The sequence below is a fragment of the Sabethes cyaneus genome, chromosome 3 (assembly GCF_943734655.1).
Source record: "Sabethes cyaneus chromosome 3, idSabCyanKW18_F2, whole genome shotgun sequence".
Taxonomy (NCBI): Eukaryota; Metazoa; Arthropoda; class Insecta; order Diptera; family Culicidae; genus Sabethes; species Sabethes cyaneus.
In genome coordinates, this window is record NC_071355.1 from 23,931,133 (window position 1) to 23,948,783 (window position 17,651).

General features: G+C 40.3%; 1 protein-coding gene across 1 annotated transcript in view; it reads right to left on the reverse strand.

Annotated features, from left to right (window-relative positions):
- LOC128744753 (zinc finger CCCH domain-containing protein 13) overlaps positions 1-17,651 on the reverse strand; it is a 273,853-nt gene that overhangs the window by 118,317 nt on the left and 137,885 nt on the right. The gene's annotated exons all lie outside the window — the stretch shown is intronic.

Sequence of the window (17,651 nt, forward strand, 5' to 3'; positions counted from 1 at the left end):
GACTAAATTATATATACAATATTTTGTTTTTCCAAACAAACAAAACAATTACACTCAAGCCGCTTTTTACGCTCAAGTCGCAGTTCCGCGTAAATCAAACTCGCGTAAAAAACCGCGTAAATTCCGAAATTCGCGTATAAAACCAACCGCGTAAAAAGCGACTTCAATGTATTTGTTGTTCATGATTAACATAAAACCATTAGTTTTCGTGTCTTTTCAAACAAATATGATAAATAAAGTTGTCATTTTACCTAGAGACAGAGCCGTGGAATGCCAAATTCTAGATTTCACTCCCGTGTTGTTCAAACAAACTGTACCAAAAATTTCCTACAAAGTTCAAATATTACTATTTAGCAATATCAAAGCAGTAAGACCATGTACAATGTTGTTGTCCGTGCTTGTGAAATTGAGAAATTCACGATAATCCAGCTGATGTCTGTGCTAGTAAAGCAGCTCAAAAATGAATAGTTTTGTTTATTGGATGCAGTGGGACTAGAAGAATTTTCAAGAAATTGGTGTAATATTACTAAAAATCGACAGGAGACCGCTAGAAGTGATTAGCACTTACAACCTAACAACTTTTCGAGACGCTCGCATTTTCACTTTTTTTGGAATGACGCCCTATCTTTCGTTAAGTTCGTTCGAACGTAAAACAGTTTAATGTTTCATTGATTATAACAAGAATCAAAATCTGGATATTGAAGAGAGTACGAAACAACGTTTCGTTTACGTTTTCGTCGCACTGTCATTCGGCATCCTTACGACGTGTCCCGCCCACCGTAGCCAACTGACTTTCACCAGATGGATACGATGGGAATCTCTCCAAGCAGTGACTGTAGTTCGTGATTCATACGCTTTCGCCACTCTCCGCTTTCAGTTTGCACTCCACCAAATATCGTCCGCAGCACCTACTGCTCGAACACGGCAAGGGCGTGTATGTCCTCCGTAAGCAGCGTCACAGCTGATAAGGGTTTTGTATCATGATCAACTTCATACGGTGGCGTATGCTTCTTGATTGTAGCGTTTCATGTATTTGGTCTTCGACGCATTTATTTTCAGCGTCTAGCGTAGATTGCCTTCACCGTCACAAAATCATCTACAAACCCTAGGAGCTGGTCACCCTTATTGAAAATCGCACCTCCCATTTCGATGTCCGCTCGTCGGATCACCCCCTCAAGAGCGAAGTTGAATAGCATGCAGGATAAGCCGTTACCTCGTCTCTAGGGGACTCGTGAGTGTCCCCGAGATGCATCCGAAATACATCACTCGATTCAATATAGCTCAACTCAGACAGTTTGTCCGCGGAAAACCGTGTTTGTACATATCTGCCATAGCTGGTTTCGATCGACTGTATCGTATGCTGCTTTGAAATCAATAAAGATGTAATGCGTGGGCACGTTGTAATCCAGACATTGCTGCAAGATCTGTCGGATGGTAAAAATCTGGTCCGTAGCGGCGCGAGCCCACATGAAACCCATCTGATAGCATCCTACGAAACCTTGTGCTATCGATGACAGCTGGCGTAATAGGATCTGGGAGAGCACCTTGTAGACGGAGTTTACAAGTGTTGTGCCGCGATAGTTTCAGTAGTTGAGCCGATCACCTTTTCTGTTGATGGGGCAAACCACTCCTTCCATCCATTCCTCCGGTAGCTTCCCCTCTCCACAAATTTGGAAATTCCCTAGTGTAGAGCCGTTGCCAGTGTTTCTCGGCCATGTTTATAATGCTCTGCCATTCTTGCCAGTGGTCTTCAGCAAGTGTTGGTCTTCAGCAACCCGATTTCTTGTTTAACTAACACGGAGTTCAGGTGCTGGGACATTACTGTCTTCCATGAGCACCCCTAGGTTAACTTCCGTTTCGCCTCCTTGTGCAACTTCGCCATTGAGATGTCCATCGAAGAATTGCTTCCGCGTGTCAACCACCTCGCGCTTATTTGCGATTCGACTCCCTCACTCGTCCGTACACATGTCAGGTTTTGGTAAGAGCTATCTCTCTTACGAGGTTGGTACGCTTTCGCGTAAAACTGTCGCGAGTCATTAGTTCGAAACAGTTGTTCTGAAGTCGATCTCTGTTCTCCTTTTGGCGCTTTTTACTCCTCAGGATCGTGGTCAACTGGGTTGCCATCTGCGAAATTTAGGAGTTGCAGTTTCAGTTCCGATCTGAATTCCCTTGAATATTTGTAGTAAGGTTGGTTTAGGTAGGCTGCCTTACTAGGACCGCACTACCGAGTCTTGTGATGGGGCTGCTATCTTATAGTACCGAGACAACATAGTGTATCCTTCTCTGTTAGTGTATGACGATTGTTTCCACCGGGGTTAATTACCAGATCTTCGCTAAGGTTGCGCGTATTCCGGCTGGTATCACGACGATGTAGGGATCGGAGTTGCTGAATAAGGGGCTAAGAACCACTATGGGGTCTGTATAAAAAGTTCTACCTGATAGAGACATTAGCTTTGAAATTGCTTGCAAGAGCTAGTGCAACCTTAAAACACTTTATTCTTCAAATAGGTTACATTAGTGGATAGAAAATTGTTTTTGTTAACTCTATAGCAATCAGGCATAAGCTTTCTTTTCTTGGGAATAAGTAAATACTTGATAGGAAAAGTGAAAAATTGGATGAACTGAAAGATTTTTTATGTTTGTGTGGGACGGTGGGACTTTATTGAACAATTCTCAATATTCGGTAGAGTAGGTTGTCCAATTACACCACCAAAATAGCTTCCATTTTATAGAGTCTAACATAGTTTCGTTACGGATTTACAACAAACTAACGATTTAAAATTATTTTGAGACTGCAAAAGTCGAATATTTAACCTAAGTACCATCCACAGTCGAAACCAATACGGTAAAAGAAAATGATGGAATAATTAGCCTACAGAGACTATTGATTACAGAGGCGCTGAGACACTCAAAATCCGCTAAATGTTGAAACAAAACGGAAAGTACCATCATAAATAAAGGTAACTCTTCGCTTTCGTTCAAAATTTAGCGGTTTTTGCGTGTCTAGGCGCCTCTGTAATCTATAAAATCTCTCTGTCTCTGTAAATTAGCCTCTCAACAACCTCTAAGCTTTTCAAAATACACTCAAGTCGCTTTTTACGCGAAGGATACGTCCCGCGTAAATCAAAACCGCGTAAAAAACCGCGTAAATTCCGAAATTCGCGTAAAAAACCACGTAAATTCCGAAAATCGCGTAAAAAAACGCGTAAATTCCGAAATTCGGGTAAAAAAAACCGCGTTAATTTCAAAATTCGCGTAACAAAACCGCATAAATTCCACAATTCGCGTAAAAAAACCAAAATTTTGCGTAAAAAAAACTTTATGGATTTCAACCGCGTAAATTCCGAAAATCGCGTAAATTCCGAAATTCACGTAAAAAACCGCGTAAATTCCGAAATTCGCGTAAAAAAACCGCGTAAATTTCGAAATTCGCGTAAAAAACCGCATAAATTCCGAAATTTGCGTAAAAATAGTCGCGTAAGAAGCGACTTCAGTGTAGTTGGAAGTACTGTTGTATAGTGCATAACTAAAAATGATAACTCTAGTGAGCTTTTCCAGATGACACAAGATCGTATTATGAAGTTCACATTAAATCGTACGCATGTCAATTTTACATTCGAATTGTATAATGATTAGAGTTTGTCAAAACTCACTGAATAATAAGTCGTTTTGCAGTCGTGCGTGTCCTCATATACAACTCATGACTGTGAATTATAAAGCAGTATAGATGATTGCAATATTAAGCTATATCTTGCTCATATATTCAGGAGTATAAAGTTGCGTGTTCTAAAAAGCACACCCCACTTTGATACTTGATGCTTGCCTCCACTTTGATGCTTATATGTTCTTATGTGGTGTGAAATATAACTTTTTCGTTCAGATATGATTTCGTATTTCTCAGTTGCAGTCGAGATATACAAACCAAATTGTTTACTGGATTAAGACGCAAATTGGCTGTACGAATCTTCTTGAATTTGTATCTACATGAATTTCGCACATGGACCAAAAGGCTCAAGTGGACGCTATTTTTGCCTACCGATTTGCAAGCGACGCTCGATCGAATAGACCGCAACATACTGTTAAAAACATTTGACGCCTTGGTGCACCACAAAAGTTTACTGTTTACTGAGTTTGAATCTACGTGGTGCGTGTGATACTCAACTTCAGCTGCTCTTCTTAGTTCACAAATAATTCTGATGTCCCACAAGGTAGTAATATGGGATCTTTGCTATTGAGACTGTTTAAAATTGCGGTAGTTTATTGTTGGTTAAACGCTATACGGGTGTACGCTAATATACACTTATAGTCTGACGGTATATCTAACTGTACAATCAATTGACAACCTAGTGTATTCGTAAAGACTCATGGAGCATTTTTTCGACTTTGACGTGTCGTCTCATAAGCGTTACCAAGAAATTATCGGCTTATCTAGCAGAAAACAGACCCTGATGTAGGTTGGAAGTCGTAAGCAAAATGTGTGTCTATCAGAACGAAAAAAGGCCATTGCAAACTATGTTTAAAGTTTTGTTACCTCCGCTACTCCCCGCCCCCCTCTGCCTTCTTCAAAATTGGATTTAAAAATCGTTGAACTTGAGTAAAACTTTTTTTGTATAAAATCAATTGTCTGGGGGGACTTTCTAGATTAAAGAGCTCGAAAAACGAGTGTACGGAGCGTTAACACTATTAGCTTTGGTTTTCGTGATTGAACTTTTTTATCTGATTATAATAATCACTTCAACAAGTTAGGTCATTCGTGATTTCTTCAGGGTTGGGATTTGAACCCAGATCCTCGGCGTGAGAAGCGTGAATGCTAACCGGGATTGCTTTTCGCAATTAAACTTTAAGTAAAAATGCATGAAATGCTTAACTTTTTTGTGTGATTACTAAACGCTTTTTTTGCCCCCCTTCCAGTGGCTCAACATCGGAAGGACCGAAAGTTTATTAAATATTTGTAATGGCCTGAATCAGTAAAAGTTTCCTTTTCTCTTTATTTAATTGATTTTGCAAAATGCGTTGTAATAGTTTGTCACTTACCTACGCTCCTATTTCCGCGATGAAGTTGTTTCTTTTCACAAATAAATTTAATATACCGCAAGGTTGTATTTTCGGACCATTTTTTATAAATCATTTGTTTATTTAATTATATTTATTCATCTGATAAAATCCTTGTGGCTTAAACGTCTTTCTAAGACTTGGCTCTTCTTTTTCAACATACAGTCACAGTCGGCTAATAGAGTACAGCACAGTTACGGTGCAACAATCCTACTGACTCTATCTAGCAGCACCGTCTAGCCGAGTTTCGAACATACGACGCTTGGCTTGTTAGGCCAGCATCGTACCTCGAAACTAACTAAGCGTATACATTATTGTAAATAAACGTATCCGTAAAAGAATCGTAATATATAGTATACATAACTAGTAGAGTAAAAAAATATTTCCCAATACTATTTTTAATATTCATGTTCACGCACCTGCCTCATCAAATTCATCGGCCCTGGCAAACACACACAGACATATTTTCCGCCCATAGACGATCGAATGTATGTATAATTGGATTGGAGTGTAAGCTGCTAATACACTATCGAAACACGAAGTGACATGCGAGAGGAAAAACTTTTCCCGGTACCGGGGGAACAACGGCAAATGCGACAATGCAATAATTGCTTATTGATTTTTGCTACCAATTTCATTGAAGAAATTTTGCTCGAAGCTCTAAACCTGTCCAAAATCGAAACCGCGCGCCTCCCGTCTCATCTGCGGGGGCAGCAGGAACTGTTTGCAGCAGGATTTGTTGAGTTTGCTCTACAGCCAACGTACAAACTGAAGCCAACTCAAGTGGAGTTGGAAAACCCGCAACCTATTCGTCTTGTACCTTTCGGTCGCCGCAAATTTTTTGATAGCAAACAATAGGTGTCTGATTGCAACTCAGCAGGATTTGTGCGGAAACCTCAACGCCGGTACGCTGTCGGTAGCAACGTTTCAATGTATCGCGCCAGTTCAGTTTTAGATTTTCCGGAGACGACAACGGCAGCTCGGGACAAACCCGGCCGGCTGTCACTCGCACTGCAGCCAAATTTAGTTTATTAGACTCGCTTCGGCGAGGGTGGTGGTGGTTTGAGCGCGGGAAGCGTAGCGCAACGGCTAACGAAATTCAGACAAACTGGCACCATATCGTGTTTGCAATGCCACATTTTCCCGGCTGGACTCCAATCAAAAGTTTCTCCTCTCGAAAGTGATGCTTTCGTATACGATGCTGTCGATCTGTGTCCACCCACCAAGCTCCAGTCGAAGCGCTGTCCATTGCTTCTTGGTCAACGCAACGGGTGCGGCCGGTGCTGGGTGAAAAAGGACAATCGTCGGATCGAAGTTCACACACCAGTGAATCGACTGAATAGGGGACCAGCCAGCGAACTGTTCGAGAAAGTTTTCCTTTTTTCCTAGTCTTTTGTTGAGTTTGTTTCCAGTCGGGGTTTGGTGAGGGTTTGCTTCGGTCTGGTCTTAGAGGAAAAAAGTCAGAAATCATCCCCCGTTTACGCGACATTGAATGGTTGACAAGTGGTGGAAGAAAAGGTCAGCCGGTTTCTTTGGTGTTTTCAGTTTCAATTGTGAACTGGAAAGTGTTCTGACTGGAAAGAAAAGATTTATGATTGTTTTTAACGGGAGGACAGAGATTAGGTCAATTTGAAGTGTTGTTTTCATAATCCTTTGTCGCGGGGCAGAGATTTGCTGAAGTCTAGCCTGGGCTACGAACTGTAGGCGAAAGATGGTAAATGGTTGTCAGCTTTAACTTGCAAATTGTCGTGTGCCATCATACGCTTCGGTAAAGCTGGGATCAAAGCCTTAATTCAGACGCACAGGTTACGTAATTAGAAAGGTGTAACAACCCATTTCGTTACGCACTTTGCACGTCACGGCTCATCAACGAGCTCCTTTGCACTGATATGATACCTCCGTGTCTGCGGGGCAGCATTTGCCCTTTTCCGCTGGTACCACTTTTAGTAGTAATGAGACTCCTGTCCGTGAAGAATCGAGATTACACGCACTTTCGATTTTACACAATTTTATGCAGCACCCATGTTAATGGCCACCACGGCTAATAAATTGCAACGATCGGCATGTTTCGCGTGCCTGAGGGGCATCCCGTCGATCTGTCTGTAGGTGTGGCCAAACAGGTTCAAAATGCTTCGGTTTCAGCACGGAATGTGCGGACAGTATCTGAGGAGAAACCGACAAAACTGCCGATGCAGCAGTTGATGCCCTTGGAGCTAATCGACTTTCCTAGTTAATTGAGGTTGCGTCTGATTCGGATATCAGATAGACTGCTTCGTGCGTGTTTATTTAAATTAGTTATTACAGTACATGCTAGTGTCAATAAGTAAACATGACAATATTAATAAAATTGGTTCGTTGATGCTATCTAATACAACGATCATTGCCTAGTGAACGGCGATAATTTCAGGAGATAGCAAGCAGAATGGCTGTAATCAAGTCGAAGAAAAATTTTGATTTGTTTGCTGTTTGTGATTTGTCTGTAGCCAAAGATGGTTTCTTGAAATCTGGCGAAGCTTGAAGCAAATTGATATTTATCTCGATTCTGAGAATCGAAAGCATTAGCAATACAGCAAATTATTATTGATATGGTCTCTCTAAATGTATAAAAAATATTGCGTGTTCGTGAATAATTGTCAGGAGATCCTGGCGTGCCCAAATCCTAATCAAATGCGTTCCAAAATTTATTTATTAAGCCAATAATAGTTTTCATTTGAACTCAAGCTAGTGTGAATTTCAAGTCTATTTTTCGATCAATATTCAAATTTTTTTGTGTGTGTGGATATTATCACTACGACCAGCATTTTGATCTATTGTGATGTTATCCGGGTGTTGTTCCGCACTTCGTTGTTATTGCAGTATCGCTATAGAGTGAGCGAACTGCTTATTATCCGTGCTTAAAGTGTCGGTGTGTTTTCACCCCGTTTTCCCTCTACGCTTTTTACTACTTTTCAACCAACTTAGCGCTAGAGCCAGGAAGTGCGGAGACTAGTTATAATTTGTCCTTGGACAAGAGGCTTCATTCGCATCTCGAGCAAGTATCATTCTTATAACCAGTCCCGGCTAAAGGCTTCATAGTCGGTAAAGCAGAGTTCAGCACAGAGTGAGGGTGTGTATGTGTGTATGTATGTGTTCCTTACTACTTATGCTAAAAAAATAAGTTAAATAACAAAACTGCATTAATATTCCGACACATTTTTGGAAAAATTGCAGCAAAATTAGATGCAAATTATCCACATCTGGCCAAGTTAAGATGCATTTACGGCAGCATTGATAGCAGATACACTTAAAATAAGATAAAACTGAGACAAGATCAATTTATCAATGAAACGAAATTATAGACATATATCGTAACTTTAATCGAAAATTGAAAATAGCTATCACCAGCAAACTATAATTCAATTCGCGAAAAAATTTATTTAAAGTGGGGTATAATAGCGATAATGAAAAGGACACAGAGGAAACTGAGCTAAAATATTGAGACATCCAAACAAATATCAACAAATTGGTAGACAAACATTAGAACTGAATTGGAAAAAGTAAAAAAATGAGCCTTATGTTTAGCTCAGTTTCTTTAAAATATGTTTGTGTTTTTCTCGTATTGATTCGAATTCGGGTGTGCAGGAACATTTAAGAAAGTGCGGTTGTAGTCGCGAGTGCTCTGATATATATCGCGTGTTTTCCAGTGAAAATCAGTGCAGTGCTGTGTAAAGAAAAATATAATCACGAATAACGATTGTTATCTATTAATGATTAAGTATTAAGTATGATTTCCGACCAAATAGAGCTAAATTCTAGTGTTTTAGGTTAAACAATACAATACAACAACTCACCAAGCAGAATGCATTAGTTAGTGTATGTGTGAGCGCAGTCGCTTGAAGTGCTGTTTTACACTATCTTTGTTCCAACGGAGAGGAATTGAAAAAACCGATTTCGCCGAAATACCTACTGGCCTGACACCAATATTTAAATCTAGTCGGAGCCGCAGAAAAGTATTTGCTTTTTAATTGTGTATTACATATTATTAAAGTACCAGTATGAATATAATTTGTTGAAGTTACGTGGTATGATCGGGTTAGGAGAGTTTTTACTTTTGTCACCATGCATTAGAAGCTATGAGAGATGTCATGTTGTTGCGGGCGGCCGGCCTTCGAATTCATTTTCGTTGTGCTCAAATAGTTCTCGTTGTCGATGCATTAAACTCACGATTATATCACAGTCTCGCGCCCATCCCACCAGGACCCGACTTCGGACGAGGCCGGCGTCGGTATTGATCAACATGCAGGGATCGGAAAAGAGGAATAGCGTGCTGTCCCAAGTATGCTTTTTCCAGCCATCATTTTGCAATTTCAATCGGGCACGGGCGGCATCCTGTGCTTATGCTTATTAATTAGAATTTGTATTCTGGATTTGGATATTTCACAGCATCCTTTAAAGTTTAAAGAAAATAAATAAACCTCTGGTACTCTGTTGCTAAGGTCTGAAATTGAAATTAGTTTTCCTAAGAAACCATAGCTCAATATCATAAAACAAAAAAGTTTGAACCTGTGGTTTAGTTCCGAACTTAACCCAATGATCAGTGGTTATGCCTGTTGATATACAAAAATTCTTCCAAAGCCATTCAATTAATGAAATCAGTATTAAAAAAATTATCAAAAAAAATCACGATTTTGGAGTTTCAAACCACCATGTAGCCTAGCCACGCCGGTGGTAATGATACTTATCTCATAGCTTCAATTTGAGTTAGCAAGGTGGCAAACTCTGCAAACTACAATCAAACTTTTTTAAAGACCTTTTTCAGATGTGATTTAACACGTTATACGTTGGCCACCCGAAGTCCACCGAAGCGGAACTGTCCGAGGAGGAATAAAGTTTCCATCCATGATCCTGTATAACTTTAAAACAGACTTGAAATCAGATATGAAATTGAGCTGGAGGTTGGCTCTAACATTGAACTTCAAATTGCGTTTGAAATTGCTCCTGAAATTTTGCTTGAAATTGGACATAACTGGACTTAAAGTTGATCATAAAATTGGACTTGAAATTCTATTTGAACCCAGAATTAAATTAGACTTGAAATTGGATCTGAAATCGGAAGTCAAATTGTACTTGAACTCGAAATAATTTGTAAGTTTTACTGCACAATTGCAAAAATACTGGGCAAGTAAATTAAAAACTCCAGGACTCCGAGTTATAAAACAGTGGGCCATGTGCCCCAAATATAAGTAAGTCTGTGTTAAGTATAGCTTCATTTTGATTCAGCACAGTGGCAAGCTCTGTAAAGTAAAATGAAGCTGTTTTTAACACTTTTTTCAGATGCTGATTTGGAAAACGACCAATTATGTCTGAAGTTTTTGGAGCGCCCTAGTAGGTTTCTTTAATTTCAGAACACAATTATGTCCACGTGTACTTATTCTATAAATTAAACAGCTGTTAACACAGTATCACAAAACAATTCTACTTCTTTTTATCAAGGAGGAACACAAAAATTCCTCTCTAATATGAATATATAAATCAATTTTCATTCACTAGTTGTTGTTGTTAATTCCAGCCTAAACAAACTGAGGTGCATCATTTATTGTCCCGCACTAAGAACTAGATATCCACAGCGCAGCATGGTTTTATGCCTGGTCGTTCCGTTTGCACGAATCTGATGGAATTTACTTCGTTTTGTATTTCGGAAAGGAGAACAAGAAGCAAGTTGATGTAATCTACACGGACTTGAAAGCTGCTTTTGATAGAATTGACCATACCATATTATTGCGTTAACTTTCTCATCTGGGGACTTCTCAACAGATGATTTGTTGGCTAAGCTCATACTAGCGCGGAAGAGTGCTGCGTGAAGCTTGGATCCTGTATTTCTTCGCAGTTTACGAACATGTCTGGAGTTCCGCAAGGTAGTAATATGGGCCCGCTGCTTTTCTCGCTGTTTTTCAACGATGTTACCTTTCTATTGGGTGCTGGTTGCAGACTTGTATATGCTGATGACTTGAAATTGTTTTTAGTTGTTGAAAAAATGGAGGATTGTCGCCGCCTTCAAGCTTTGCTCGATATATTTGTTATATAGTGTAAACAAAACTGGCTTACAATAAGTGTTGCGAAATGCGAGGTGATGAGTTTTTACCGCCTAAAAACTCCGATTCTTTTTAGTCATCGGATAGATGGAACTAAATTGCGCAGAGTCGACCATGTTACTGACCTTGGAATTTTGCTGGACACTAAGCTCACATTTAACTTACACCGCGAGTCAATTATCTCGAAAGCAATGCGTCAGCTTGGATTTATTTCAAAAATTGGTCGGGACTTCAAGGATCCCCACTGCCTCAAGTCGCTATACTGCTCCCTAGTTCGACCGCTGCTTGAGAACTGTTGCTTAGTTTGGTATCCTCAGCAAGTATCGTGGAACTTACGTGTCGACAGAGTGCAGAGAAAATTTATTCGAATGGCTTTGCGACATCTACCGTGGCGTAATCCAGAGGAGCTCCCACCATACTTGGATCGTTGCCGTCTTCTTAACCTAGATTCACATGAACACCGACGTAGAATCCAGCTGGCAGTATTTGTGGCAAAAGTCCCCAGCTTTTGTTACGTATGGATTTTCGCGCTTCACAGCGTAATCTAAGATCGACCGGATTACTGCAAGCACCATTTCATCGCACTGCTTTCGGTTGTAACGAGCCTGTAACTGCTTGCATTAGAACATTTTCGACTGTGGAAGACCTATTCGACTTCGGACAACCATCGCATAAGTTTGTACAAAGACTACGTAATAGACACTTTTAATTAGCAATTAGTATTCATGTAGACATTGTCAGATGAATTTAATAGAATAAATAAATTTACAATACTACAAATGTGCGAGGCAGAGGCACCAAGAACGCTTCTGGCATATTGAGTTAAAGTTGTCAGTACTTGAAAAACACCAACACATATTCTATTTGACTTCCTTTTGGCCTGCTGTTAAAATACACCAATCCACCGAATAGGCCCTTGGGTTGTGCTGTTTGCTCGTAGTAATTTTTAAGGTTTCTTCGAAAATTGCTTTATAACTGTTATGGTTTGTACCATATATTGATTTTGATAAATACCCATATGTACCCTAAGTGCTGTGAAGGAGTATACATGATGCCAGTGAAGCAACTGCGAGAGAGGTGGAAGGCAAAACGCGCGGCAGGCAGCGTAACAGCTGGTTTCATGCTGATTGCCTGAGAATGACAGGTGAGAAGAACCAGATCAGGAGTCGTATGCTCATTGCGGCTATACGCCAGAACAGAGAAAGGAATAGAGAGACTAGAGGCAAATCAAACGCGAGTACGAGGAGCACGAGCATCGATTCGCCAGTAACAACATCCGGAGTATCTATAAAACGGTGATATGCAGGAATTTTACTATGCTTGTGATGGCAACCTGCTTACTGACAAAACGGTGGAGCAGCCAGGTGGAAGGAGCAATTCCAAACATTATTGAATGGAGGGGTAAACATGTGGATCAGCAGGAACACGTTAACAATTGTCAGCGATTTTTTTTCTGTCAATCATTGTATTCCGCACTTCGTTTTTTTGGCATTTTATCGCTATGGAGTGAACCAACTGCTGATAGTTGTTATCTGTGCTTAAAGTGTCGGCGTTTTCATCATTTCTCTTTTAATGCTATTTACTACCTTTCAACCAATATCACACTGTAGAACCAGGAAGTGCGAAGTTAAGTTATAATTTGCTCTTGGACGTTGGACAAGAGGCTTCATAAGCACCTCAAGCAAGTACCATTCTTATAACTTGCGCTGACAAGTGCCTTCATTGTTGGTAAATGCAGTAGGAGGGAAATATGTAGAGGGGCTGAGAATAAACCCATGCTAAAGTCACTTAACATCGAATGGTTTGATTCTACTAAGTTTCCTACCCACGACCACTCGCTTCTCAGTTGCCTCGCATGAGAAATTAGTGAGTTGAAAAACGGTTAGGCTACTGGAAATCACGGTACCCCGGCTGAGCTTCTTAAAGCAAGGAGTGAGTGGCTGTTTACGAAGCAATCCACCGGATAATTGTCGTAATCTAGGTGAAAGAACAAATGCCAGAGGAGTGGTTAGATGGTCGTATTTGTCCTATTTAAAAACAACGACAGCGTCTCGACTGTCAATACTATCGAGGCATTACATTGTTCATTTCTACCTATACTGTGCTTTTCCGAATACTGTTTTGTAGACTGGGACCGTTAGCAGAGTCCTTCATCAAAGGCGTGCATCAAACTGGGGTGACATTGCGATTCTCGTTTCGAGTGATTTTGGTTCGTTTCGCCCATTCGTTTAACGTGGTCGAAACGAACCAAAATCACTCGAAACGAGAATCGCAATGTCACCCCAGGTTGGTGGTTGAAAATGTGATTAAAACTGTTGCCCAAAATCTTGTTTTTATTTCGATCCAGTTCCAGAATCTGGAGCCAAATTTGATGCAAAATCTGGTCCAAAACCTGGTAAAAAGTGTTGTCCAGCTTCGGGGCAAAGTGAGCAAACTGGTCCAGGGGTTACTCCAGTACGAGATGTTTACCTTGTGTCAGTATACCTTGGTATGCTCGTGCAGCGCTGTAGCATGCAATTGACCAGACTGGCCTCCCGCAAGGGCGCTAGCTCCAGGAGACGCCAAAAACAGCTTGAACCTCACTAAGGCTTTCTTGAGTGTAGCGAAGTACTGGATGTTAAGAGTAGTATGAATCAGGTATGACAGTCTAATTCTAAAAAATAATAACTAAACTTCGAAGGAACACTGATTTAAGAAACGAGGGGACGTCAAATTGGCCTTCACCAGGACAGCTACAATGTCACGCTACGGCTCTGGAACCAGGTCAAGCATCTGGGTTTAAAATCTGATAAAAACCAAAACATGGTCCACAATCTAATCAAAATCTGCTCGAAATCTGGAACAAAATTTAACAAAAGTATATGGTCCTCGATATCGTCCAGGTCCAAAATATGATCCAGGCTCAGAATCTGGTTTGAAAACTGATCCAAAATCTGGCTGCTGGTTTAAAATCTGATTAAAAATGTTGCCTAAAATCTACTCCACGTCTGGTCAAAGGTCCAAATCTGATTTATAATGTGACCCAGTTTAAGAATCTGGTCCAAAATATGGTCCAAAATCTGATAATAAGTGTGGTCCAGAATCTGCCCAGGCCCAAAGTCGGTTTATGGTCCAGAATATGATTCAAAAACTGGTCCCACGTCGGATCCAAAATCTGATAAAAGTAGTCTAAAATATTATCCAAAACCTGATTTAAATTTGATAAGAATGTGGTTCAAAATCTGGTCCAAAATCTGATGGAGGTCAAACATCTGGTTCAGGTCCAAAATCTGGTTTTAATATACATAACAGACAATGAACTACAAAATCTGATCCAGAAATCAATTCAAATCTGTTCCAAAATTTCTAATAAAATTTGGTCAAAAATGTGGTCCGCAATCTAGTCCAGTCGGAAATACGGTCCAGGTCCACAATCAGGCTCAGAAAAAAACATGGTCCAGAATCGAGGCAAAGTCCACAATCTGGTCCGGGTCCAGAATGTAGTAGACAATGTGCTAAAATGCGGTCCAAAATATTATCCAAAATCTGGTCCAAATCTGATAAAAACGTAATCCTAGAAATTTGAAAAAATGTCCAGAATCTGAGGCAGCTCAAAGTGAGGTCCAAAATGTGATCAAAAATGTGCTCCAAAATCTTATTCTGAACCTGATTCAAATCTGATAATAAGGTGGACCAATATCTGGTCCAGAATCTGGTTCAGATTAGGACTAGCGTCTAGAATCTGGGTCTAAAATCTGATCCAAAATCTTGTCAAAAATTTCATCTGACCTGATGAAAATGCGGTTTAAAATTTGGTCCAGAATCTAATCCAAATCTGTACCGAAATCTGGAACAAGAATCGATAAAAATCCGCTCCACGATGTAGGGTAACCGACCTATTTTGGACCCCATCAGCAGCTGTACATAATTTGGACACTTCCATTTGATTTGGCTGTAAGTGTCCAAATTATGTACAGCTGCTGATGGGGTCCAAAATACGTTGGCTACCCTAGTACAGATCCAATATACGGTCCAAATCCGGAAACCTGATCCAAAATCTGGTTTATCTGGGTGGTTTGATCCAGGTCTAACATCTGGTTTTGGTCTAGAATGTGCTCCAATATCTAGTCCAAAATCTGACCCAAAATCTGTTCCAAAATGTTCAGAATTTAGTCCAGGTTCAAAGTCTGGTTGGTGGTTTAAAATCTTATCAAAAATAAATAACTTTTTTAGGAATTTATGACACAAAAACCAAAACTATTTTCAGCTCAGAACCAGGATGAGGCCGTAGGTTTCGGGGCAGACCAATGGATATTTTTTGAAACGATGATTCTACAATTGATGAAGGGACGGTAAGGGAAAGTAATGAAGAAGGATTTTTTTCCGGGAATGAAGGGGAAGGGTGGAAAGGAAGGGGGGGGGGGTAATAGGTAGCTATGCTTAACAAGTTGTCGTTGTGACTCCTATCTTTTGTCCAATTCTGGAAGGTGCATGGGTCGAACCAAGCTGTAATCAGAGATTATAACCGGATTTGAACCCACAACACCTGCCAGGGCGTGACAGTGAACCAATGGATGTTCACTGTCGTGGACGAAACAGAGATCTCCTCATTAGTCGAAGGGGCCCAACAGTTTAAAAAAAAGTAGAATTCATCTAACCTTGAAATCTACATCATATGAGCAACAAAGGACATGATTTTGTAAAGTAGAAGAACAGGGTTTTCAAATAAAGTAAAAAATTTTTGGCGGTCATCGTGGACTTGGTTTTCATCAGAAAATCTCCGTTTTCATCGTTCAATCGATTTTCGTCTTAAGACAACCATTAGGAAGTTGAAAAAAAAAATACTACAGGAAGCATTCAATACTATTAATGTGCAGTTGAATTAACCCGATCAAACGATTAGTTTTCGTTACCGTAAACGTACCTAATTCTGAGCATGGTTCCTAATTCTGCGCACTGCATATTGTCAAATTAAAAACTGTAATATTCTCAAATTTATAACTTTATGTAAACATATCTTTCTAGATGAGTCAATTATGTTTAAAAACTGCAGGAACTAGGAAGTTTTGGCTGAAATGTGGGGTGCGCAGAATTAGGAACCATGCGTAAAATTAGGTGCTTTTACGGTAGCAAGATTCAACATTATATGAAAATTGTCGCAGCCGGTTATTACAGTGCAGGACAATTACGAAGCAAGTGTTACGATCCAACTGTTTCTAGCAACATCGCCCAGTCGAAATTCGAACATACGACGACTAGCTTGTTAGACCAGCATCGTGCCTCGAACCTAACTGGGCGCTTTAGATGCCAATGCATATCTAATTTGATGAATGCTTCTCATAGCATTTTCTCTCAGCTTTTCAATGTTGGTCTTAAAAAAATCGCTTGACGAACGAGGGTCCACTTTTTCGAAGTATTAAAAATGTAATTCTCAGTATTTAACCATTTTCAACCAAGTACAAAATTTTCAATATTTAAAGTGGTCACGTTTCAATAAGAATTCCATTTAAATTTAGTAAGTAAGTAAGTAAGTAAGTAAGTAAGTAAGTAAGTAAGTAAGTAAGTAAAATGTTTTTATTTGTTAAATACCAGCTCTTGATTAATATCTCAGTAAAAAAACTGAAATGATATGATGTGCCCCCAAGGTTTAGTTTAACGTGAGGCGGGTGAACTCTGGTTTTTAATGTAAAAACAGCAACATGAGACATTATTTCAAAGTATTTTACTACATGATTTCAATCAGTTACGATGGGATACAATGACATACCAGACATGGCCCGTCAGGTTCTCACGCACCTTTGCTAATTTAATGTTTCTGCCGAAACAATCGCTTAATGAACACCTGCGATGGTCTTACCCAGCCAAAAAGCGGGTGTCAGTCGCAAATTTGTCGAAAGTGAATTTCATGGCCATGCCGTTGCACGACGGACAACCTTAGAAAACCTTAGTAAAAAGATGACGAAGAAGAAGAAAACAACGATTACTAAATCCGCCTTCTACGGAACCGATACTGCCTCTACCTCCGTGTGGGCACGGTTTCGACGGATGCAGAAATCGCCGCGCCTCCGCCGTCACCACGCTAATCCAACAGCACACCTCCCGCGTAGACGGCCAAAGGAAGGCGGTACCGCAACCAAAACGACTTTAACTAAATCCAATTAAACCGAAACCGGTCACAGATAAAGATCCGATTGTCGGTATTGATTTACGGTGGATTAGATACCTTTTAAGCAGGCCTTTCTAAATTAGACAAAGCCATCGAATCGACCCATGCCCAGCAAACAATATTGGGATTGAGAAAGGCAAAGTGGGGAACCGAGAGTGGTTGTAGGTCTGAGAAGGTCGTCAGATAAAGCTTCGCCAAACGGTGCGGTGCCTTGTATACCAGCCAGCACGAGCATCGACCTGCAGAGATGATGAAAAATTGCGCTGAAGACGAGCTGCTTGTCGGTCGTTACAGAAAAGTGGTGCCCTTCGTCATGGGAACACGGTAAGCCTCTGTGGACTCAATGCTGCTCGAGGGGATCAGTGAAAATGAAAGTGAATATA